Here is a 24,145-nt window from a genome sequence, read left to right on the forward strand (position 1 = left end):
AGTGGCGGGAGCCAATCGCAGCCAGGCCTCGGGAGCGGAGAGGCCGGGCTGGAGACTTCGGAGACCGCGGTGCAGGTGGGTGATCGCGGGGCACCGGGGGAGCGTCGGGGGCCCTCCTCGTTCCCGGGCCAGGGCCGGCCTCGTCGTCCGCAAAGCCGAGGGCTCTCTGGCCTCGGTCGCCCATGCCGCTCGTCTTGAGCCGGGGCGAGGGGGCTTCCGTGACACAGGGCGCCGCGGGGCGCTTCGGGAGTTGTTTCCAGGGCCCCGGGTTGCCTCCCCCAACACCCGACCCCGGAGGCCTGAGCGCCCCGAGGCCCTTCCGGCCCTATGCCCGCCCCGGCCCCCAGCCCCGCCTCACTCCTCCTGGAGCGGCACGGCCCCCGCCTTAAGCCGAGACTTCGGGCGAGCCACGGAGCCGTGCAGAGGCCGTCAAGGGATCCAGGGGCTGTTTCTGTGTTTGCCAAGCCCGGGCCGGAGCCCTGGGGAGAAAAGTGAGGATTCTGTTGTTGAGGCGCCGGTGGTTCCGTTCTTATTACGGGTCCTGGCTCTGAAAGCAACGGAACCAAGTTAAATAGTTTCAGAAGCCCTTCATAGTTGCTCTGCGCCTTTGCTCAGATGTTTGTGATCAAAGATCTTGCGGCTTTGGGGCCAGGGAACAGTTGAGATCTGTAGATGAATATAAATGCCCATCTTTGAGATAGATTAAATGCCACGCTGTGTGATTCAGCCAATTCCCTTCTTCCTTTGGCTGCCAGAGAATATTAACTAAAGGCCAGCAGTAGTACTTAACAGTTACCTGCGGCTTACTTCCGTCTTTTTTAAAATGGGTTCTATTCTATTTTCATTTATATTTATTTCTGTTAACTTTTCGTGATATCAGCCCCTCTCCAGTCATTTCAACTAAATGGGATCTTGAACACAAGCAAACACAAATCCTCAAAGGGCTTTAAAATTAATAACTCGCTTCACATATCAGTGTGGCTAATACTAAAAACGTGTCAGGTACTTTATCTGCTTACAGTCTGGCAAAGAAGATGAACCATGTACAAAAAACTACAGAAAGAGAAAATGTAAAGATATGTAAAGTATGAAGTGCTGATACCCATACCAGGAATGATTGTTACTAATTTCTCTATTTTTAACGTTGTGTAGCTAAGCATCATATTAAAACTTTTCCATTCTTGTTTATTTGAACTTTTACAATTTTGGTATATTTATGTTTCTAAACCACTTATATGTTCATTATCTCACGTGTTCTATGCAGTAATTTTTACTGATGCAGAAACTGAGATGAGAAAGAATTTATGGGATTACTTAAACTCAGATTTAGAAATTTATGGTCTACCCTTTTACTATTCAACTAAGCTTTGTGTATTCACTCTATAGAGCCTAATGTTGGCAGGTAATGTAGTGATTATTTGTACTTGTTCTCTCAGAATATTCTCCGCAACTTCCATCATCACATTCCTTGTTTTTCTTTGTCATTCAGGTCTCAAATGTCATACCAAAGAGAATGTCTCCATAGAACATGTATAGAAAGCTCACTCTTCCCATTCCCTAACCCCCAGCCCTGAGCCTTACCTTAGTCGACACTCTTTATAGGTTTGTTTAATGTAATCCCCTTCCCCATCTACTTTTATTTTTTATTATTATTTTTTTTTTTGAGGATTCATTGAACATTTATTTGGACAGGGTACGGAGTTGAGAGTGTCACTTCCTAGGCACCCCATCTACTTTTAAAATTCTTACTTGTCCTTGAAGGCTTAGCTCAAATCTAAAGGACTACCACAGCGCACTAAAAAAAAAAAAAAATATATATATATATATATATATACACACACACACACAAACATATAATCTATACAATTCGTTTGACAATTATTCTAGTACTATTTTATGACATCTCTTCTGTTGGCCTGAATTATTTATATGTGTGTTATCTTGCAAATTAGAATGTGAACTGCTCAAGGGGGATTTCCTGTGTATCTTGTCCTTTACAAATAGTTTACTTCAGCAAATGTTTTTGATGAACTTTTAATAGATTTTACTCTTCATAAGCCAATACTGATATTTATATTCTACCTTTACTTTTTTTACTTTTTTCTTAAAGACATATAAAGTGTGAAGTTAATAGCTTGCCTAATTATATGCAATAAACCCAAAAATGTATTGCAGTATTTTTTACTGCATTGGTTAGGGAAAAAAAAAGGACTAAAGCTTCTGAGAGCATTCGTCTTGCCAGATCCTGATCTGTGGCTTCTTAGGATTATGAGAGACTTGTGTTCTATTTTCAGTTCTATCACCAGTTATCTTTGTGACTTTGGGTAAATAACATAACCTCTCCCAAGTATCAGTTTTAGTAGAAAAGTATCAAGTGAAATCCATCTCTAAAATTTGGTGATTTTTTTTTTTTTTTTAGGTAGTGTTCATTAGTTTTTTATTCTATTGCAAAATCTTGATTTCCCCTATTCCTTTAATTCCTGTATCTGATCTGTCCCAAAGTTCTATTGGTTCTATTTCTAAAATAGAGCTAAAATCTATTTCTAGTCTCTAGTCTAAACCATCGTCATTTCTAACCTGAAATACTGATTAGTTTTCTATCTTGTTCAGGAAAGGGAAACATTCTCTTCCTGTGTCTGTCCTCCATGACAAGCACTCCTGAACCAGTCTTCAGAGCTAAGTTTATAAGGCTGTGCTCTTAAGCACAGTGCTGTAGGCCTCTTTATTTAAGCTAAGGAGAGAGGAAACCTGAAAAGTGTTGTGGCACAGAAAAGAAGGGGGAACTAGTTAACAGTGTGAACACCTCTGAGAGGTTATAAGATGAGGGGAGAGAAGTTAGCATTTGACTGCAAGTTGAAAGTGTGGTGACATTGACATGAACAGTTTATATTCATTTTTATTTGTATTATTTATTTATTTTATTGAAGTATAGGTGGCTTACAATGTTTTGAGTATACAGCCAAATGATTACATTATATATATATATATATATGTATATATATATATATAAATGAGACTTTGAATATAGTGCCCTATGCTATACAGTAGGTCCTTGTTTATTTTATATATGTAGTGTGTATCCTTTAATTCCCAGGTCTCAGTTTATCTCTTCCCCTATTTCCCTTTTGGTAACCATCAATTATTTTTCTATGTCTGTGAGCTTATTTCTGTTTTTAAAGTCAGTTTAATTGTATCATTTTTTAGATTCCACATAATAAGTGATATCATATGATATTTATCTTTCTGTTTCTGATTTATTTCACTTAGTGTGATAATCTCTAGGTCCATCCATGTTGCTGCAAATGGTATTATTTCATTCTTTTAAATGGCTGAGTACTATTGCATTTATATATCTATCACATCTTCTTTATCCGTTCATATGCTGATGGACATTTAGGTTGCTTCCTTGTCTTGGCTATTGTTAATAGTGCTGCTGTGAACATAGGGTGCATGTATCTTTTCTAATTAGACTTCTTTTCTTTCTTGAATATATGTGGGATTGCTTGATCATGTGGTAATTTCGTTTTGTTTTTAAGAAGCCTTCATACTGTTCTCCGTAGTGGCTGAACCAGTTTATATTGCTACCAGTAGTGTAGGAGAGTTCCCTTTTCTCCACATGCTCTGTAGCATTTATTTGTAGGTTTTTTTGATGATGGCCATCCTGACTCATGTAAGGTGGTACCTCATTGTAGTTTTAATTTGCATTTTCCTTATAATAAATGATGTTGAGCATCTTATTATGTGCCTGTTGGCCATCTGTGTGTCTTCTTTGGAGAAATGTCTGTTTAGGTCTTCTGTCTATTTTATGATTAGGTTGTTGATTTTGATATTGTGTTGTATAAGCTGTTTGTATATTTTAGAAATTAAGACTTTGTTGATTGTACTGTTTGCAAATATTTTCTCCCATTCTGAAGGTTGTCTTTTTGTTTTGTTTATTATTTCTTTTTCTGTGCAATAGATTTTAAGTTTAATTAGATCCTATTTGTTTATATTTGCTTTTGTTTCCAATTCTAGGGGAGAGATACAAAAATGTTGCTGGGATTTATGTCAAAGAGTTTGTTTTCCTCTAGGAGTTTTATAATATTGGGTTTTGCATTTAGATCTTTAATCCATTTTGAGGTTTTTTTTTTTTTTTTAATCTGTATATGTGTTAAAGAATATTCTAATTTTATTCTTTTACCTGTAGCTGTCCACTATTCTCAGCAGCTCTTATTGAAGAGACCATCTTCTCTGTTGTGTTGTAATTGATTGACTATAAGTGTGTGGGTTTATTTCTGGGCTTTCTGACCTTTTGCATTGATCTGTGTGTGTGTTTGTACCAGTACAATACTGTTTTGATTATTCTAGCTTTGTATAGACTGAAGTCAGGGAGCATGATTCCTCCAGCTCCATTCTTCTTTCTTAAGATTGTTTTGGCTCTTTTGGGTCTTTTGTTTTCCATACAAATTTAAAAAAATTTTTGGTTCAATAAAAGGAACAATGTTAATAGAGTGAAAGAGAAGAACCTGATTGTAGTGGATTGAGATAATAACTGGTTGCAAAGTTACTGCAGACAATTCTTTAAAGAATTTTTTCTGGGAATAAAAGAATAGGATGATAGCTAGCAGAGAGTGCAAGGTCAAATGATAGATTTTTGTTTGATGTTTGTTTAAAGATGGGAGACAGTAAAACTTGTATACTGATAGAAAATGTCCAGTAGAGTGGGAGAAATTGTGAATGTATGAGTTTGTATGTGTGTTCACCACTCAGAAGTGCACTCCACAGTGGACGACCTTGTCTCTAATGTTTTTGACTCTGTGTCCAATCTCTGGAATAGTGCTTACTACAATAATAGTTACTTCATAAATATTCTAATATTTGTTGAATAAATGAAAATTTAGACTCTATTTATCTTAACTTCTTTCAATTCATTCTTTACACATCAGCCAGATGGATTATTTAAAAAAAATAAATCAGATTATGTCCCTATCTAATTCAGTTTTCCATAAATCCAGTAGGAAGTCAAGAAACACCTGAAGTAACAGGCAAATTTGGCCTTGGAATATGGAATGAAGCAGGACCAAGGCTAATAGAGTTTTGACAAGAGAATGCACTGGTCATAGCAAACACCTTCTTCCAACAGCACAAGAGAAGACCCTAACATGGACATCAGCAGATGGCCAACACCAAAATCAGATTAATTATATTCTTTGCAGCCAAAGATGGAGAAGCTCTATACAGTCAGCAAAAACAAGACCGGGAGCTGACTGTGGCTCAGATCATGAACACCTTATTGCCAAATTCAGACTTAAATTGAAGAAAGTAGGGAAAACCACTAGACCATTCAGGTATGACCTAAATTAAATCCCTTACAACTATACAGTGGCAGTGATAAGTATATTTAAGGGACTAGATATGACAGACAGAGTACCTGATGAACTATGGATGGACGTTCATGACACTGCACAGGAGAGAGGGATCAAGACCATCCCTAAGAAAAATAAATGCAAAAAAGCAAAATGGCTGTCTGAGGAGGTCTTACAAATAGCTGTGAAAAGAAGGGAAGCGAAAAGCAGAGGAGAAAAGGAAAGATATACCCATTTGAATACAGAGTTCCAAAGAATAGCAAGGAGAGATAAGAAAGCCTTCCTCGGTGATCAGTGCAAAGAAATAGAGGAAAACAATAGAAGGGGAAAGACTAGAGATCTCTTCAAGAAAATTAGAGATACCAAAGGAACATTTCATGCAAAGATGGGCTCAATAAAGGACAGTAATGGTATGGACCTAACAGAAGCAGAAGATATTAAGAAGAGGTGGCAAGAATACACAGAAGAACTATACAAAAATGATCTTCACAACCCAGATAATCACAATGGTGTGATCACTCACCTAGAGCCAGACATCCTGGAATATGAAGTCAAGTGGGCCTTAGGAAGCATCACTATGAACAAAGCTAGTGGAGGTGATGGAATTCCATTTGAGCTATTTCAAATCCTGAAAGATGATGCTGTGAAAGTGCTGCACTCAATATGCCAGCAAATTTGGAAAACTCAGCAGTGGCCACAGGACTGGAAAAGGTCAGTTTTCATTCCAATCCCAAAGAAAGGCAATGCCAAAGAATGCTCAGACTACCACACAATTGCACTCATCTCACATGCTAGTAAAGTAATGCTCAAAATTCTCCAAGCCAGGCTTCAACAATACGTAAACCGTGAACTTCCAGATGTTCAAGCTGTATTTAGAAAAGACAGAGGAACCAGAAATCAAATTGCCAACATCCGCTGGATCATTGAAAAAGCAAGAGAGTTCCAGAAAAGCATCTATTTCTGCTTTATTGACTATGCCAAAGCTGTTCACTGTGGATCACAACAAACTGAAAAATTCTTCAAGAGATGGGAATACCAGAGCACCTGACCTGCCTCTTGAGAAACCTATATGCAGGTCAGGAAGCAACAGTTAGAACTGGACATAGAACAACAAACTGATTCCAAATAGGGAAAGGAGTACATCAGGGCTGTATATTGTCATCCTGCTTATTTAACTTGATGCAGAGTACATCATGAGAAACGCTAGGCTGGATGAAGCACAAGCTGGAATCAAGATTGCCGAGAGAAATCTCAATAACCTCAATAATCTCAGGTTTACAAATGACACCACCCTTATGGCAGAAAGCAAAGAAGAGCTAAAGAGCCTCTTGATGAAAGTGAAAGAGGAGAGTGAAAAAGTTGGCTTAAAGCTCAACATTCAGAAAACTAAGATCATGGCATCACGTCCCAACAGTTCATGGAAAATAGATGGGGAAACAGTGGCAGACTTTATTTTTTTGGGCTCCAAAAACCACTGCAGATGGTGACTGCAGCCATGAAATGAAAAGATGCTTGCTCCTTGGAAGAAAAGCTCTGACCAGCCTAGATAGCATATTCAAAAGCAGAGACATTACTTTGCCATCAAAGGTTTGTCTAGTCAAGGCTATGGTTTTTCCAGTAGTGATGTATGGATGTGAGAGTTGAACTATAAAGAAAGCTGAGGGCCGAAGAATTGATGCTTTTGAACTGTGGTTTGTAGAAGACTCTTGAGAGTCCCTTGGACTTCAAGGAGTCCAACCAGTCTATCCTAAAGGAGATCAGTCCTGAGTGTTCATTGGAAGGACTGATTTTGAAGCTGAAACTCCCGTACTTTGGCCTTCTGATGCGAAGAGCTGACTCATTTGAAAAGAACCTGATGCTGGGAAATATTGAAAGCAGGAGAATAAGGGGACAACAGAGGATGAGATGGTTGGATGGCATCACCAACTCAATGGACATGGGTTTGAGTAAGGTCCGGGAGTTGGTGATGGACAGGGAGGTCTGGCGTGCTGCAGTCCATGCAGTTGCAATGAGTCAGACACAACTGAGTGACATAACTGAAATCCAGCTGCGCTTAGAATAAAATTCCAGTTCCTTGCGTCTTACAAGATCCTGCACGAGGTAGCACCAGCCTTCTGTAGGCCTGTCTCTCCAACATTCTTGCTGTCATTAACTACACTCCAACAATGCTGGCCTTATGTCATATTCTAAAACTGAATGACCCTTTCCAACTTTAGGGCTTAATACATAATTTCTCTCACCACCCCTTACCTTCTCATCTTTCAGGTGTTAACTTCTGAAACCAGTTCAGGAAGGCTCTCCCTGAAATTATAGTGGATTGAAAGCATGTTCTCTGGAGCCAAACTTTCTGGGTTTATAGCCTATCTCACTGCTTACTTGCTATCCATTATTATTTTCAAGATTTTGTTTCAAGACACTGTTAAACCATTTTTCACATTTTATTTCACATACATAGGTAATGACAAATATATCATGACTTCTGCCCAGAAGTGATTATAAGATATATATCAATTTCAGGTATATTAAGTCTCATATTCCCTGGGTCTATTAAATAGAGATAATAGTAGTATCTATTTTATAGTAGTTGTTTTGGAGATTAAAGAGTAGGTAAAGATGTAGTTACAGAGTCTGGCACAGAGTAAGGTTATGTAAGTTTTCGCTGTTACCATTGCATTATCTGCAGTTGAATACCATCCACTGTTCATTTTTATTTTCTTTTTCCAGTTGTTTCTTCACAGAATGTATTATAATTTATAATTTGTCAGTCTTCTTTTCTATATACTAAACATCAGGAAAGCAGTGATCATGTCTGCCTTTATGCTCCTTGCTATCTGTAGTGTGTAATTCACTACCTGGCATGTAGTTAGCACTCTGTAATAAATATTGAAATAGAATAGCTAGAAATGTCAGTGACTAAACTTCTATCAATGGGAGACTTAAAGAAATCAGAGCCTGCATCAGTCATAACACAGCTTTAGTTTAATATTCTCCTATCAATTTGCATATGTTCCTTTGTTGTTACTTAATATCAAAAGCTTGGTTATTAGGCTTGGTGCCTGTACTTTTAGTGACTAAATTTTTTTAAATCAAATTATAATGGAAGACATTAAAGGAAAAAAAAACAAGTGAAATTTTGAAAATTGATTCAGTGATTTCAGCAGGAAGGTGAAGAGAAAAATGCCATTTAACTGTGACACAGCTTTTTATGACTTGGAACTTTTCATTCTCATGGCAAGCCCTTTTAAAAATAATCGTATCAACCTTGTACACACATTTTAAGAAGTAAGCAAAATTAATTTGCTGAGATACTCACATTCAGAGCCTAACTCTTCTGTTCACCTTCAACTTAAAGTTGCAATGTCCATGTTTTTCTATATACATTGTTCTCTGTTATCAGGAGCATTAGTGATGTATGATTTTTTAAACAAAGTCAGTGTCCATTTTTATCTTCAGGGTTTTCTTCCAAGACTGATACACATCTTTCACATTTTGATGCACATAACACATGTAATAACACGTATCTTATGACTGCTGTTTAAAGTGGTTATTAGATACATTTCTATCAATTTCAGATGCATTAAGTATGAAAAATTGTGTCTTAAAATTAGTGAAATATGATATTGAACTTATAGAATATTTTGGAAAAAAAGAATTGCCTACAAATCTTTTATCCAGATTTAAGAATTGTTTAACATTTAATAATGTTTATTGCTAAGTATACATTATTATTGATTTTGACCATTAATATTTATATACCACTTGACAACATTAATATTAATGTCATTTAAGCAGCACTGCAGTACAATGTAATTTAATGTGTCCACTTTGCAGTTAAGGAAGCCAGAGCCTTAAAGAGCATCAGTAGGGGTCACTAGTCAGTGATGGATCATCTGGGACCCTATTCCTTCACCTCTCAATCCCAGGTTGTTTGCCATTTGCAAAATACACTTAATATTAGGAGTGAAAGTAAAAGTCACTCAGTCGTGTCCGACTCTTTGTGATCCCATGGACTGTAGCCCACCATTCTCCTCTGTCCATGGAATTCTCCAGGCCAGAATACTTGAGGGGTAACTGTTCCCTTCTCCAGGGGATCCTCCCAACCCAGGGACTGAACCCAGGTCTCCCGCATTGCAGGTGGATTCAGGCTTCCCTGGTGGCTCAGTTGGTTAAAGAATCCGCCTGCATTGTGGGAGACCTGGGTTGGGAAGATGCCCTGGAGGAGGGCATGGCAACCCACTCCAGTATGCTGGCCTGGAGAATTCCATGGACTGTATAGTCCATGAGGTTGCAGAGTCAGATACGACTGAGCAACTTTTACTTTCTTTTACCCCCTGAGCTACCAGGGGAGCCTTGTATTATTAGAGACTTACACAAACCAAACTTAAGAATAGAAAGTTTCAGCTTCTTGGATTTATCCTGTGTAGAGTACATGGATGGTGGGCTTTTATCTTTTATAAAAGTGACTAGCTGTGTATGATCCTAATATATTTGAGAATACTTGAAAATTTATAGTAAAGTTTGCATTTAGTGACTATCTTTGTATCAGTAGAAATAAGAATGCTGTTTTATAATTGGAGGATAATTGCTTTACAATGTTGTGGTGGTCTCTGCCATACATCAACATGATACATCATAATTAGATATATATCCCCTCCCTCATAAGCCTCCTTCACACCCCCTACACCCCCATATTCCACCCCTCTGGTTGTCACAGAGCACCAGGCTGGGCTCCCTGTGTTTTACAGCAGTTTCCTGCTAATTACCTGTTTCACTCATGATAGTGTATATATGTCAATGCTACTTTCTCAATTTGTCCTACATTTTCCTTCCCCCACTGTGTCCACAGACCATTCTCAATGTCGGGGTTGGCATTTATTCTCCGTAAATAGGTTCATCAGTACTATTTCCTAGACTCCATATGTATTTTTTTTTATATGTATATTTTAATGTACAATTTTTGTTTTTCTATGACTTACATCACTCTGTGTAACATGCCTTTATCCACCTCACTACTTACTACTAACTCAAATTCCTTTCTTTTTATGGCTGAGTTTGGGCTTCCCTGGTGGCTCAGCTGGTAATGATTCAGCCTGCAATGCAGGAGACCTGGGTTCGATCCCTGGGTTGGGAAAATCCCCTGGAGAAGGGAACGGCTACCCACTCCAGTGTTCTGGCCTGGAGAATTCCATGGACTGTATAGTCCATGGGGTCACAAAGAGTCGGACCCGACTGAGCAACTTTCACTCACTCACTCATTCCATAGTATATATGTACTACAGTTTATCCATTCATTTGTTGATGGACATCTAGATTGATTTCCTTGTCTTGGCCATTGTAAACAAGTGCTGTAGTGAACATTAGGGTGCGTGTGTCTTTTTGAATTGTGGTTTTTTAAAAGCCATAAGGGTATATGCTCAGTATTGAGATTGCTGGGTCATATGGTTTTTGTATTGCTAGTTTTTGAAGAAATTTCCATACTGCTCTCCATAGTGGCTATACCACTTTACATCCCATCAACAGTGCAGGAGGGTTCCCTTTCTCAGCTTCCACTCCAGCATTTATCGTTTGTAGGTTTTTTGATGATGGCCATTGTCACCTGTGTAAGGTGATACCTCATTGTAGTTTTGATTTGCGTTTCTCTGATAATGAGCATTGTTGAACATCTTTTCATGTGTTTATTGGCCATCTGTATGTCTTTGGAGAAATGTCTGTTTAGGTCTTCTGCTCATTTTTTGATTGGGCTATTTGTTTTTCTGATATTGAGATTTATGAACTGCTTATACATTTTGGAGAATAATCCTTTGTCAGTTGCTACATTTGCAAATATTTTCTCCCATTCTGAGTGTTGTCTTTTACTCTTGTATATTGTTTCCTTGCCTTGCAAAAGCTTTATAGTTTAATTAGGTCCCATTTGGGGCTTCTCTGGTGGCTCAGTGTTAGGATGACCCGCAGGGATAGGATGGGGAGGGAGGTGGGAGGGGGGTTCAGGATCGGGAACACATGTACACCCATGGCTGACTCATGTCGATATACGGCAAAACCACTACAATACTGTAAAGTAATTAGCCTCCAGTTAAAATGAATACATTTATATTAAAAAAAAAAAAAGACTCTGCAGGAGGTGGCAAGAGTCATGAGTTCGATCTCTGGGTCAGGAAGATCAATTTGAGGAAGAAATGGCAACCCACTCCAGCATTCTTGCCTGGAGAATCCCATGGACAGAATATTCTAGTGGGCTACAGCCCATAGGGTCACAAAGAATCAGCGACACTGACGCCACCAAGCATTCATGCGGTCCTATTTATTTTTGTTTTTGTTTCCCTTACTTTAAGAGGTGGGTCAAGGAGGATCTTATGTCAAAGACTGTTCTACCTATGTTTTCCTCTAAGAGCTTTATAAGTTGCTAGCCTAACATTTGAGTCTTTAATCCATTTCAAGTTTATTTTTGTGTATGGTGGTAGAAAGTGTTGTTTTCATTCTTTTACATGTGGCTGTCCACTTTTCCCAGCACTGCTTATTGAAGAGGTTGTCTTTTCTCCATTGTATAGTCTCCTTTGTCAAAAATAAGGTGCCCATAGGTATGTGGGTTTATCTCTGCGCTTTCTTTCTTGTCCTATTGGTTTGTATTTCTGTTGTTGTGCTGGTACCATACTCTTGATGACTATCAGATCAGATCAGATCAGTCGCTCAGTTGTGTCTGACTCTTTGTGACCCCATGAATTGCAGCACGCCAGGCCTCCTTGTCCATCACCAACTCCCAGAGTTCACTCAAACTTATGTCCATCGAGTCGGTGATGCCATCCAGCCATCTCATCCTCTGTCGTCCCCTTCTCCTCCTGCCCCCAATTCCTCCCAGCATCAGAGTCTTTTCCATTGAGTCAACTCTTCGCATGAGGTGGCCAAAGTACCGGAGTTTCAGCTTTAGCATCATTCCTTCCAAAGAAATCCCAGGGCTAATCTCCTTCAGAATGGACTGGTTGGATCTCCTTGCAGTCCAAGGGACTCTCAAGAGTCTTCTCCAACACCACAGTTCAAAAACATCAATTCTTCGGTGCTCAGCCTTCTTCACAGTCCAACTCTCACGTCCATACATGACTACAGGAAAAACCATAGCCTTGACTAGACGAACCTTCGTTGGCAAAGTAATGTCTCTGCTTTTGAATATGCTATCTATGTTGGTCATAACTTTCCTTCCAAGGAGTAAGCGTCTTTTAATTTCATGGCTGCAGTCACCATCTGCAGTGATTTTGGAGCCCAGAAACATAAAGTCTGACACCGTTTCCACTGTTTCCCCATCTATTTGCCATGAAGTGATGGGACCAGATGCCATGAATGCGTACTAGGCATTCTGTTTACTCAGGAAGTCCTCCAACATTTCTGGGAAGGTCTCTGGACCTGTTGTGGGTGCTGTATGGTCAGCTCAGACTCAGATCTGGTCTTACTCCAGCTTGTTCTTGCACCCAAAGTCCACAATTGCCCCCAAAGTCCACAGCCTTAGGCTCTTTCTGGGGATTTAATCTGCTGCACCTGTGGCTAGAGGAGCACATTCCCTTCTTCTTCCATCCTGCAACCCCTGGTGCTCAGCTTTGGTTTTGGCCCTGCTTCTGCTTGTAGGCCACCCTCCAATGTCTGTTCCCCACCCAGACAAGAATGAACGAGAGTAGCAGCTGATCAGGGCTTGCTTGCTCAGTTTGACTTGGGAGAGGGAGTGATATGGGAGACACAACTGGGACATGTGGAAGTGCCCACTGAGATGGAGGCCTGCAGGAAGTTGCTATAGTCAGGCCATCATGTGCTCCCTTAGGGGAGTTGGCCTTGGTTCATGTGTCCCTCAGCAGAGCCAAGCTGCAAAGTTTCCCCAGAAGGTGTGGGCAGTGACCTGTGCCTGCTCACTGCTTGGTGAAAGCTGCTGCCTCTGGTGTTGGGACCACAGTGGCATTTTGTCAACAACCTCTGGCCCTCACCTTGGCTTTAGAGATGGCCAGTCAGCCTGCATTCCCCACTCTGGGATCATAAACTTCAGTCATGGCTAGTGCCACATCTGGCACTTTTGCCAGCTTTAGCAGTGGTGGCCAGTGTACCTGCCTCTGGGGTGGCAGTCCACATCTGTGGCTTCTCCCATCTATGGCTTTCACAAAGGTAGAGTCCTGTGTAGTCTGTGCATGTGTGGAATTAGTTTCCCTGCAGCAGTGATCCCTTGACTCTCTGGAAGACCCATGCTTTACCTTGGACTCTCTCAGCTGTATTGTACTAGTTCCCTCAGATTAGCATCATTTCTGTCAACCCCAGTTTTCTCCCTGGGGTCCAGTGCCTGAAGCCTGAGCCTCAGCACCCAGCCCCAAATCACTGTAGTGGGCATGCAAACAGCATCTCAACTGGGAAGTGCTGGTCAGCAGTTATCTCTGTGGAGAATTATTTTCATTTTGCTTTCCTAATGTTGCTGCGTTCCCCTTTGAGGTTCTGAAGATGCTCCTGTCATCACCCATTAGGGGGTTTCTGAGTGTGCAGACTTTTTCTCCTTCACAGCTCCCTTCCTAAAGTTCAGATCCCCATCCCAAGTCCTTTGTCTTTCATTGTTCTTGTATCTTTTGCCCTACTTCATTCTGTGGAGATTAGCTTGCCTTTTTGGAAGTCTGGCATCTTCTGCCAGCATCCAGAAGGTGTTCTGAATGAGTTGTTCCACATGCAGATGCATTTATGATGTATTTGTGGGGGATGGTGATCTCCCACCTTCCTTTATGGTATAGTCTTACTTTATGGTATAGTCTTACTCCTCTGCCATTTTGAAAGTCCCCCAAAGAACTTCTTTATACTTATATCATTGAGTTTAATTCTTCAAGAAAAAATGAGACTCAGTAATTGATTTAATCTAACAATCCAAATTACATTCATATTTTTAACATCAGTGAACTTAATATAAAAAAAAAATTTATGGTTGAGTTTTAAAATTGATGTTCTCAAGGTCTGTGCCACAATGAAGAAATAGAGATTTTATCCTTTTGAAAGTCTCAGATTTGGATATCTTCTTGTTGTTTTACATTCAACTTATTTTTAAAAACTGAGGAACCAGTTACACCAAAAATAAAAGGAAATTTTCTTTGAATATTCTGAGTGTTTTGAACAAGAACAAAACTGTAAGGTCAAAATAGTTTCTGATTTGAATTTATATGTCATTGTCTTTTTCTCTTCATTTTTAAAAGAGTACCTACGGATACACAGGAAGTTACAAAACTAGTACAGAGAGATCACATGTATCCTTCACGCAGTTTCTCCAGTTTTATATCTTACTTACTTACATAATTATTGTTCAAATTCAAAACCAGGAATTTGACATTGATACAGTGTGTGTATAATTTCATGTCATTTTATCACCTGTGTTAGATTCCTGTGGCTACTGTCACAATCAAGTCTCCTTTGTGTATATCCACTTCCTCCAACCCCCCACAACAGAGCTTTCAATCCCTGGAAACCTCTAGTCTGTTTGTCATGCCTATAATTTTATCATTTAAAGGATATTTTAGTAGTGGAATTATAAAATACGTGACCTTTAGAGACTGAATTTTCATTCATGATAATGCTCTTGTAATTCATCTAAATTGTGTGTATAGTAATTTGTTCCTTTTTAAAGGTGAGTTATACTTCGTGGTGTGGATGTACCAGTTTGTATACTCATCTGTTTGTTTAGCAACATTTTGGTTGTTACCAGTTTTTGATTATATAAATAAAGCTGCTATGAAAAGTTATATACAGGATTTTATGCCCACATAAATTTTTATTTCTCCTAGGATAAATGCTCAGGTCTGTGATTATTGGGTTGTATAATATGTGTTTAGTTTCCTGCCTCTTAGTTTTATTGAGATATAATTATATATAACATTGAGTTTTGGTGTACATCATGATTCCTGCAATGCAAGAGATGCAGGAAACATGGGTTTGATCCCTGGGTTGGGAAGATCCCCTGGAAGAGGAAATGGCAACCCTCCCCAGTATTCTTGCCTGAGAAATACCATGGACAGAGGAATCTGGCAGGCTAAGCCCAAAGGGTCACAGAGTGTTGGACACAACTGAGCAGATGAACACGCGCATACCTGTATTGCTAAATAATTACCACAATAAGTTAGCATCTATCTTCTGAAGTTAGTTTTTTTCTTCTGATGTGAACTTGTAAGCTCTAACTCTTCTGGTAACTTTGAGATATTCCACATAGTATTGTTAACTATTGTCATCATGCTGAATGTTACATTTCCAGAACTTATTTATCTTATAACTGGAAATTTGTATATTCTTGCTACCTTTACCCAGTTCTCCCCTACACACACACACCCACCCACCTTTGGCTAAGATTAATTTGTTCTTTTTCTATGACTTTAGGTTTTTAGATCCCACATGTAAGTGACATCGTACAACATTTGTCTTTCTCCATTTGATCTAGCATAATGACCTTAAGGTCAATCCATGTTGTCACAACTAGCAATATTCCTTCTTTTTTATGGCTGAATATTTTTCCTCTGTATGTGTGTGTCTCTGTGTGTGTGTATATATATATATCATTTTTTCTTTATCCTTTCATTTACCCATGAGCCTTTACAGTGTATCCATGTCTTGGCTATTGTGAACAATGCTACAGTGAAGTGGGGGTACAGACAGCTATTCAGGATGGTGATTTGATGTATTTTGAGTATATACCCAGAAGTTGAATTGCTGAATCATGTGGTACTTCTCCCTGGAGGAGGAAATGGCAACCCACTCCAGTATCTTTGCCTGGAAAATCCCATGGACGGAGAAGCCTAGTGCACTACAGTCCATGGGTCGCAAAGACTTAGACACCACTGAAGCATGAAGTGGTACTTCTATCTTTTTCAAGAAATGTGCAGACTATTTTCTATTTGACTATACCTGTTTACATTCACAACAGATGTATACAAAGATTTCTTTCCTTTTATCCACATCCACAACACCACTTGTTATTGCTTCTGTTTTTGACAGTAGCCATGCCAACAAGTGTGAGGTGATCTATTAGGGTTTTGATTAGTGTTGTTGAGTACCTTTTCATGTTCCTGTTGGCCATTTGAATATCTTTTCTGGAAAGAGAAGGCTATTTGAGTTCTTTGCCCATTTTTAATTGTGTTATTTGGATTTTTTTGCTATTGAGTTGTTTTGAGTTTGTTATACAGTTTGGATGTTGACGTTTTATCAGATGTGTGGTTTGAGAATATTTTGTTGCATTTTATAGATTGCCTTTTCGTTTTGTAGATTGTTTCATTTACTGTACAGAAACCTCGTGGCTTGCTATAGTCCCACTTGTTTATTTTTTTGTGTCTGCGCTTTAGGTGTCATACCCCCCCCCCCCCCACATCATTGCTATTACTGCGGTCAAGGAGCTTATTCTTCATTTTTCTCCTGGGAGTTTTATGGTAACAGATTTTACATTTAACTCTTTAATTTTGAGTTAATTTTTGTGGATATTGTGAAATAGGGATGTAGTTTCATTCTTTGGCATGTGAATATCCATTTTCCTCAGCTCAATTTTTGAAGAAATTTGTCTTTTTACCACTGAGTTTGTGGCCTTCTTGTCAAACATTAGTTGAACTTATATGTGTTTCCCATTAGTCTATGTATCTGGTTTTGTCCTAGTGCATACTGTTTTGATTACTGTAGCTTTGTAATATAGTTTAAGATCAAGACATGATGTGTCTAGCTTTGTTCTTTCTCAGCGTTGTTTTGCCTATTTAGTGTCTATGATAGTTCCATATAAATTGCAAGATTTTTTTTTTTTTCTGTTATTTGTGTGTGTGTGTGAGAAAGAGAGAAATGCCTAGGAAATCATGATAGGGATTGTATTGACTCTATAGATGGCTTTGTGTTGTACGGACATTTTAATAATGTTAATTCTTCAAATCCAAGAACATTTAATATCTTTACATTTATTTATGTCTTCTTCATTTTTTTTCATTAGTATCCTGTACTTTTTGGTGTGTTAAGTTTTTCACCTACATGGTTAATGTACTCCTAAAAAGCCTCTTGATGAAAGTGAAAGAGGAGAGTGAAAAAGTTGGCTTAAAGCTCAACATTCAGAAAATGAAGATCATGGTATCTGGTCCCATCACTTCATGGCAAATAGATGGGGAAACAGTGGAAACAATGTCAGACTTTATTTTTTTGGGCTCCAAAATCACTGCAGATGGTGACTGCAGCCATGAAAATAAAAGACGCTTACTCCTTGGAAGGAAAGTTATGACCAACCTAGATAGCATATTAAAAAGCAGAGATATTACTTTGCCAACAAAGGTTCATCTAGTCAAGGCTATGGTTTTTCCTGTGGTCATGTATGGATGTGAGAGTTGGACTGTGAAGAAAGCTAAGCGCTGAAGAATTGATGCTTTTGAACTGTGGTGTTGGAGAAGACTCTTGAGAGTCCTTGGACTGCAAGGAGATCCAACCAGTCCATTCTAAAGAATACCCAGGAGATCAGCCCTGGGTGTTCTTTGGAAAGAATGATACTAAAGCTGAAATGATACTAAAGCTGAAACTCCAATACTTAGACCACCTCATGTGAAGAGTTGACTCTTGGAAAAGACTCTGATGCTGGGAGGGATTGGGGGCAGGAGAAGGGGACGACAGAGAATGAGATGGCTGGATGGCATCACCAACCTGATGGACATAAGTTTGAGTGAACTCTGGGAGTTGGTGATGGACAGGGAGGCCTGGCTTGCTGCAATTCACGGGGTCGCAAAGAGTTGGACACGACTGAGCGACTGAACTGAACTGAACTGAAGTATTATATTGTTGATGCTGCCATAAGTGAGAATGTTTTATTTACTTCATAGTTAATTTCATTCTTAGCATATATAAGACCTGGAGCTGACTGTTGCTCGTATCATGAATTCCTTATTCCAAAATTCAGACTTAAATTGAAGAAAGTAGGGAAAACCATTAGCCCATTCAGGAATGACCTAAATCAAACCCTTAAGATTTTACAGTGGAAGTGATAAATAGATTCGAGGGATTAGATCTGATAGAATACCTGAAGAACTATGGATGGAGGTTTATAACATTGTACAGGAGACAGTGACCAAAACTGTACAAAAAAGATCTTAATGAGCTGGATAACCCCAATGGTGTGGTCATTCACCTAGAACCAGACATTCTCAAATGTGAAGTCAAGTGGGCTTTAGGAGGCATTACTATGAAAAAATCTGGGGAAGGTATTGGAATTCCAGCTGAGCTGTTTCAAACCCTAAAAGTTGATGCTGTGAAAGTGCTGCACTTGATATGTCAGCAAATTTAGAACTCAACACTGCCCACAGGACTGGAAAGGGTCAGTTTTCATTCCAGTCCTAAAGAAGGGCCGTACCTAAGAGTGTTCTAACTACCGTACAGTTGGGCTCATTTCACATGCTAGCAAAGTAACGCTCAAAGTCCTTCAAGCTTGGCTTCAACAGTATGTGAACTGAGAACTTCCAGATGAACAAGCTGGATTTAGAAAAGGCAGAGGAACCAGAGACCAAATTGCTAACATCGATATGGATCACAAAAAACAAGGGGATTCTAGAAAAGCATCTACTTCTGCTTCTTTGACTACGCTAAAGCCTTTGAGTGTGTATATCACAACAGACTGTGGGAAATTCCTAAAGAGATGGGGAAACCAGACCACCTTGCTTATTTAATTATATGCAGAGTGCATCATGTGAAATGCTGGGCTGGATGAATTACAAGCTGGAATCAAGATTGCCAGGAGAAATATCAACAACCTCAGATATGCAGATGATACCAGCCTATTGGCAGAAAATGAAGAGGAACTAAAGAGGCTCTTGATGAAAGTGAAAGAAAGTGAAAAAGCAAAAAACTAGTGCTGGCATCTGGTCCCATCACTTCATAGCAAGTAGATTGGTAAAAAGTAGAAACAGTGCAGATTTTATTTGCTTGGGCTCCAAAATCACTGCAGATGTTAACTGCAGCCATGAAATGAAAAGACACTTGCTCCTTGGAAGAAAAGCTATCATAAACCTTGTCAGTGTATTAAAAAGCAGAGACATCACTTTGCCAACAAAGGTTCATATTGTCAAGGCTATGGTTTTTCCTTCCAGTAGTTGTGTACGGCTGTGAGATTTAGACCACAAAGAAGGCTAATTGCTGAAGAATTGATGGTTTCAAACTGTGGTGTTGGAGAAGACTCTCAAGAATCCCTTGGACAGCAAGGAGTCAAACCAGTTAATCCTAAAGGAAATCAACCCTGAATATTCACTGGAACGACTGATGCTGAAACTGAAGTTCCAATACTTTGGCCACCAGATGGGAAAAACTGACTCATTGGAAAAGACCTTGATGCTGACAGAGATTGAGGGCAGGATGAGAATGGGGTGACAGAGAAAGAGATGATTGGATGGCATCAATGAATCAGTGGTCTTTGAGTTTGAGCAAAGAAGTAGTGAAGGACAGGGAAGCCTGGCATGCTGCAGTCCATGAGGTGCAAAGAGTCAGACACAACAACAATTTTTGTATGTTGATATTATATCCAGTAATTTTGCTTAATTTATTAATGCTTACATTTCTTGGTGGAGTCTATGGAATTTTCTACATATGTAAAGACTTCTGTTGCCATTTTGTTAATAGTGTTGAGTTTCTTTTTTATCTCTCTTCTTTGTGACTTGACTTTTTGTAGTAATATTCTTTGACTGGCTTCCGAGATAGCTCAGTTGGTAATGATTCTGCCTGCAATGCAGGAGACCTGGGTTTAATCCCGGGGTTGGGAAGATCCCCTGGAGAAGGAAATGGCTATACACTCCAGTATTTTGGCCTGGAGAATTCCATGGACTGTATAGTCCATGGGGTCGCAAAGAGTTGGACACGATTGAGCAACTTTCACTTCACAGTCTTTGACTCTTATCATAATCATTAGTGTAACTACTATAGGTTTTTTGTTTTTGGTTACCATGAGACTTACATAAAATTTATGTCTTTAACTTATTGTTTTAATCTGACACAGTTTCAATTGCATATATAAATTTTATATTTTTACTTCTCCTTTTCCATTTTAAATTATTGATGTTTTAGTTTATATGTATTTTATATTGTGCATCTAATACATTAGTTTAGTTATGGTTATCTATTAATATTTATTTTAAAATTTTGAATTATGTATCACCATTATAATATTAGAGAATCTGACTTTGTATATTTACCCAGTTAGCTTTATACTTACATTTATGTGTTTTTATCATCTTTTAAAGAACTCCCTTTATTATTTCTTTTAAGGCAAATCTAGTGGAAATGAACTCACTCAGTTTTTGTGTTTTCAGAAAAGTCTTTATCTTTCATTAATTTCTGAAAGATGATTTTGTTGGGTGTAGTATTCCTGAGACAGTGTTTTGTTTTCTTTCAGTATTTTGAATATATCACCCCATTCTCTCCAGGACTACAAAGTTTCTGTTGAGAAATCTGACCACAGTCTATTGGGAGTGGTCCCTTGTATATGATGTATTGCTCCTCTGCTCCTTTTAAAATTCTTTCTTGTCTGACTTTTGACAGTTTAATTACAGTGTGTCTCTATAGCTGTTTTGGAGTAGTCTATTTGGCGTCCTTTGGGCCTCATGGCTTTTGATATCCATATCTCTCCCCAGGTTTGTACAGCCATTATTGCTTTAAAAATATTTTCTGTTCTTTTTTCTTCTGGGATTCTCATAATGCAGTTGTTATTCATTTGATGATATCCTGTGGTTCTCATAGACAATTTTACTCTTTTGCACTTTTTTGCTCCTCCAACTAAATGATTTTAAATGCCCTGTGTTCTATTCATTGATTCTTTTTTTCTGCTTGACCAAGTCTGATGTTAAAGCTGTCCATTGAATTCTTCAGATCAGTCATCGTGTTCTTCAACTCTAGAATTTTTTTTTTAATGGCTTATTTCTTGGTTTAACTTCTTGCTTTGGTCATGCGCTGTTTTCCTAATTTTGTTTAATGTCTGTAAAGAAGCTCACTAAACTTCTTTGAGGGGATTATTCTGAAATCTTTGTACACAGTTCAGAAATCTCTGTTTCTTTAGAGTCAGCTTGGAACTTTATTACTTTCCTTTGATGGTGCCATGTTGGCTCAGCTTTCTGCTCCATTGCTGTTGTAAGCAGGGTGGTAGATGGGGCTACACAGCTTCCTGAGTTTTCTGTTTAGTTTTTCTGATTGGGCAGGCATGGAGGCTATATTCAGACCAGGCTTTGAATTTGCTTTCCAACCTGGGGGCCATGTAACAGCATTCGCAGCTGGTATGACTTGCTGACTAAGGATCTTAATCAGTCAGAACTGCTCACTAAGTTCCTTGGTCAGACAGAATCACTGGCTTGGTGCTCTTCAAGTGTTGCTGAGCTGCTCTGTTTCCTGGATGCTCTGGGCAGGTTTCCAGGGAAGTGGGGCTGGGGTTGCATTCACCAATAAAGCTAGGAATTAGCTTCCCTACCTGGACCAGCAACAGCAGCAAAGCAGGCGTCAAAGCCAGCAAGGCATTGTTGGGGATCTTGCATCATAGTCTTGAAAATACAAGCTAAACCACTTTTTAAGAAACTAGCAAATAATTTCCATTAGCAATGTATGAATGGTCTAGTGTCTCTGAATCCTCTCAAGCTTTTGGTGTTACCACTGTTTTTAATAATATATTAGCAATTCTAATAGGTAATAATATTTCCACTGTGGTCTTAACTTTACATTTTTTCATAGTGGAATATCTTGGAGGTATAGACAGGTTGTTTCCAGACCTCTGCAATAAAGCAAATATTGCAATAAAGCAAGTTATATGTAGTTGTTTTTCCCAATGCTTATAAAAGTTATGTTTAAGTATTAATATCAATACCACTATGTTTAAAAACACTGTACATACCTTAATTTAAAGTATCAGTTCTAAAAAATGCTAACCATCATCTGACAGCACAAGGTTGCCACAAATTATCAAAACTGCAATATGTGTGAAGTTTAATAGAATGAATTACGCCTTTAATCACTAATGATATGAACACCACTTAATGTGCTTATTTTCCATCTGTATGTTTTCATTGGCCAAATATTTTTTCATGCCCTTTGGCTATTTTATAGTTGGATTGTTTGGGTTTTTTTCAACCCATTGAATTTCGAGAGTTCTTTATGTGAATCTTTTATCAGATTTCATTTGCAAGTATTTTCTTACAGGCCATAGCTTGTTTACATGGTCTTTTACAAAGGAAAAGATTTTAGATTTGGTAAAATTCAACCTATCAATTTTTTCCTCTATTCTATGGATTATACTTTTTCTGTCGTATCTGAGAACTCATATTGACTAACCCCTAGTCACAAAGATTTTCTCCTATAATTTCTTTCTTCTAAAAGTTTTATAGTTTAAATTTTTTCCTTTAAATTTATGATGCATTTTGAGTTAATTTTTGTATAAACGGTGATGGTTAGATCAAGGTTCACTTTTTTTTTTGCTTGTGGATATCCATTTGTTTTAATATCATTTGCTTCAGTACTATGAATTACTTTTGAACTTTGGTCAAAAATCAGTTGACTTTACTTGAGTGGGACTGTTTGTTAGTTATATATTCTGTTCCACTGATCTGTGTATTTAGTCTTCACCAGTATCATACAGGTTGGAGAAGGCAATGGCAGCCCACCTCAGTACTCTTGCCTGGAAAATCGCATGGACGGAGGAGCCTGGTAGGGTGCAGTCCATGGAGTCGCTAAGAGTCGGACACGACTGAGTGACTTCACTTTCACTTTTCACTTTCATGCATTGGAGAAGGAAATGGCAACCCACTCCAGTGTTCTTGCCTGGAGAATCCTAGGGACGGGGAGCCTGGTGGGCTGCCGTTTATGGGGTCGCACAGAGTCAGACACGACTGAAGTGACTTAGCAGCAGCAGCGGCAGGATCATACAGTCTGGATTCAGTTCAGTTCAGTCAGTTCAGTCCCTCAGTCATGTCCGACTCTTTGCGACCCCATGAATCGCAGCATGCCAGGCCTCTCTGTCCATCACCAACTCCCAGAGTTCACCCAGACTCACTTCCATCAAGTCAATGATGCCATCCAGCCATCTCATCCTCTGTCATCCCCTTCTCCTCCTGCCCCCAATCCTTATCAGCATCAGAGTCTTTTCCAATGAGTCAACTCTTCGCATGAGGTGGCCAAAGTACTGGAGTTTCAGCTTTAGCATCATTCCCTCCAAAGAAATCCCAGGGCTGATCTTCTTCAGAATGGGCTGGTTGTATCTCCTTGCAGTCCAAGGGACTCTCAAGAGTCTTCTCCAACACCACAGTTCAAAAGCATCAATTCTTCAGCACTCAGCTTTCTTCACAGTCCAACTCTCACATCTATACATGACCACAGGAAAAACCATAGCCTTGACTAGCTGGACCTTTGTTGGCAAAGTAATGTCTCTGCTTTTGAATATGCTGTCTAGGTTGGTCATAACTTTCCTTCCAAGGAGTAAGCGTCTTTTATTTTCATGGCTGCAGTCACCATCTGCAGTGATTTTGGAGCCCCAAAAAATAAAGTCTGACACTGTTTCCACTGTTTCCCCATCTATTTGCCATGAAGTGATGGGACCGGATGCCATGATCTTCGTTTTCTGAATGTTGAGCTTTAAGCCAGGTTTTTCACTCTCCACTTTCACTTTCATCAAGAGGCTTTTTAGTTCCTCTTCACTTTCTGCCATAAGGGTGGTGTCATCTGCATATCTGAGGTTATTGATATTTCTCCCGGCAATCTTGATTTCAGCTTGTGCTTCTTCCAGTCCAGCGTTTCTCATGATGTACTCTGCATATAAGTTAAATAAGCAGGGTGAC

General features: G+C 39.1%; 1 protein-coding gene across 1 annotated transcript in view; it reads left to right on the top strand.

Annotated features, from left to right (window-relative positions):
* The first annotated feature begins 86 nt into the window (after positions 1–86).
* KBTBD3 (kelch repeat and BTB domain containing 3) overlaps positions 87–24,145 on the top strand; it is a 49,025-nt gene continuing 24,966 nt past the window's right edge. Inside the window, exon 1 of the mRNA XM_061440053.1 lies at positions 87–491. The gene's annotated coding sequence lies outside the window, so the exon portion shown is untranslated. The remainder of the gene's footprint in view (positions 492–24,145) is intronic.

Source organism: Bos javanicus, chromosome 15 (assembly GCF_032452875.1).
Source record: "Bos javanicus breed banteng chromosome 15, ARS-OSU_banteng_1.0, whole genome shotgun sequence".
NCBI classification, from domain to species: Eukaryota; Metazoa; Chordata; class Mammalia; order Artiodactyla; family Bovidae; genus Bos; species Bos javanicus.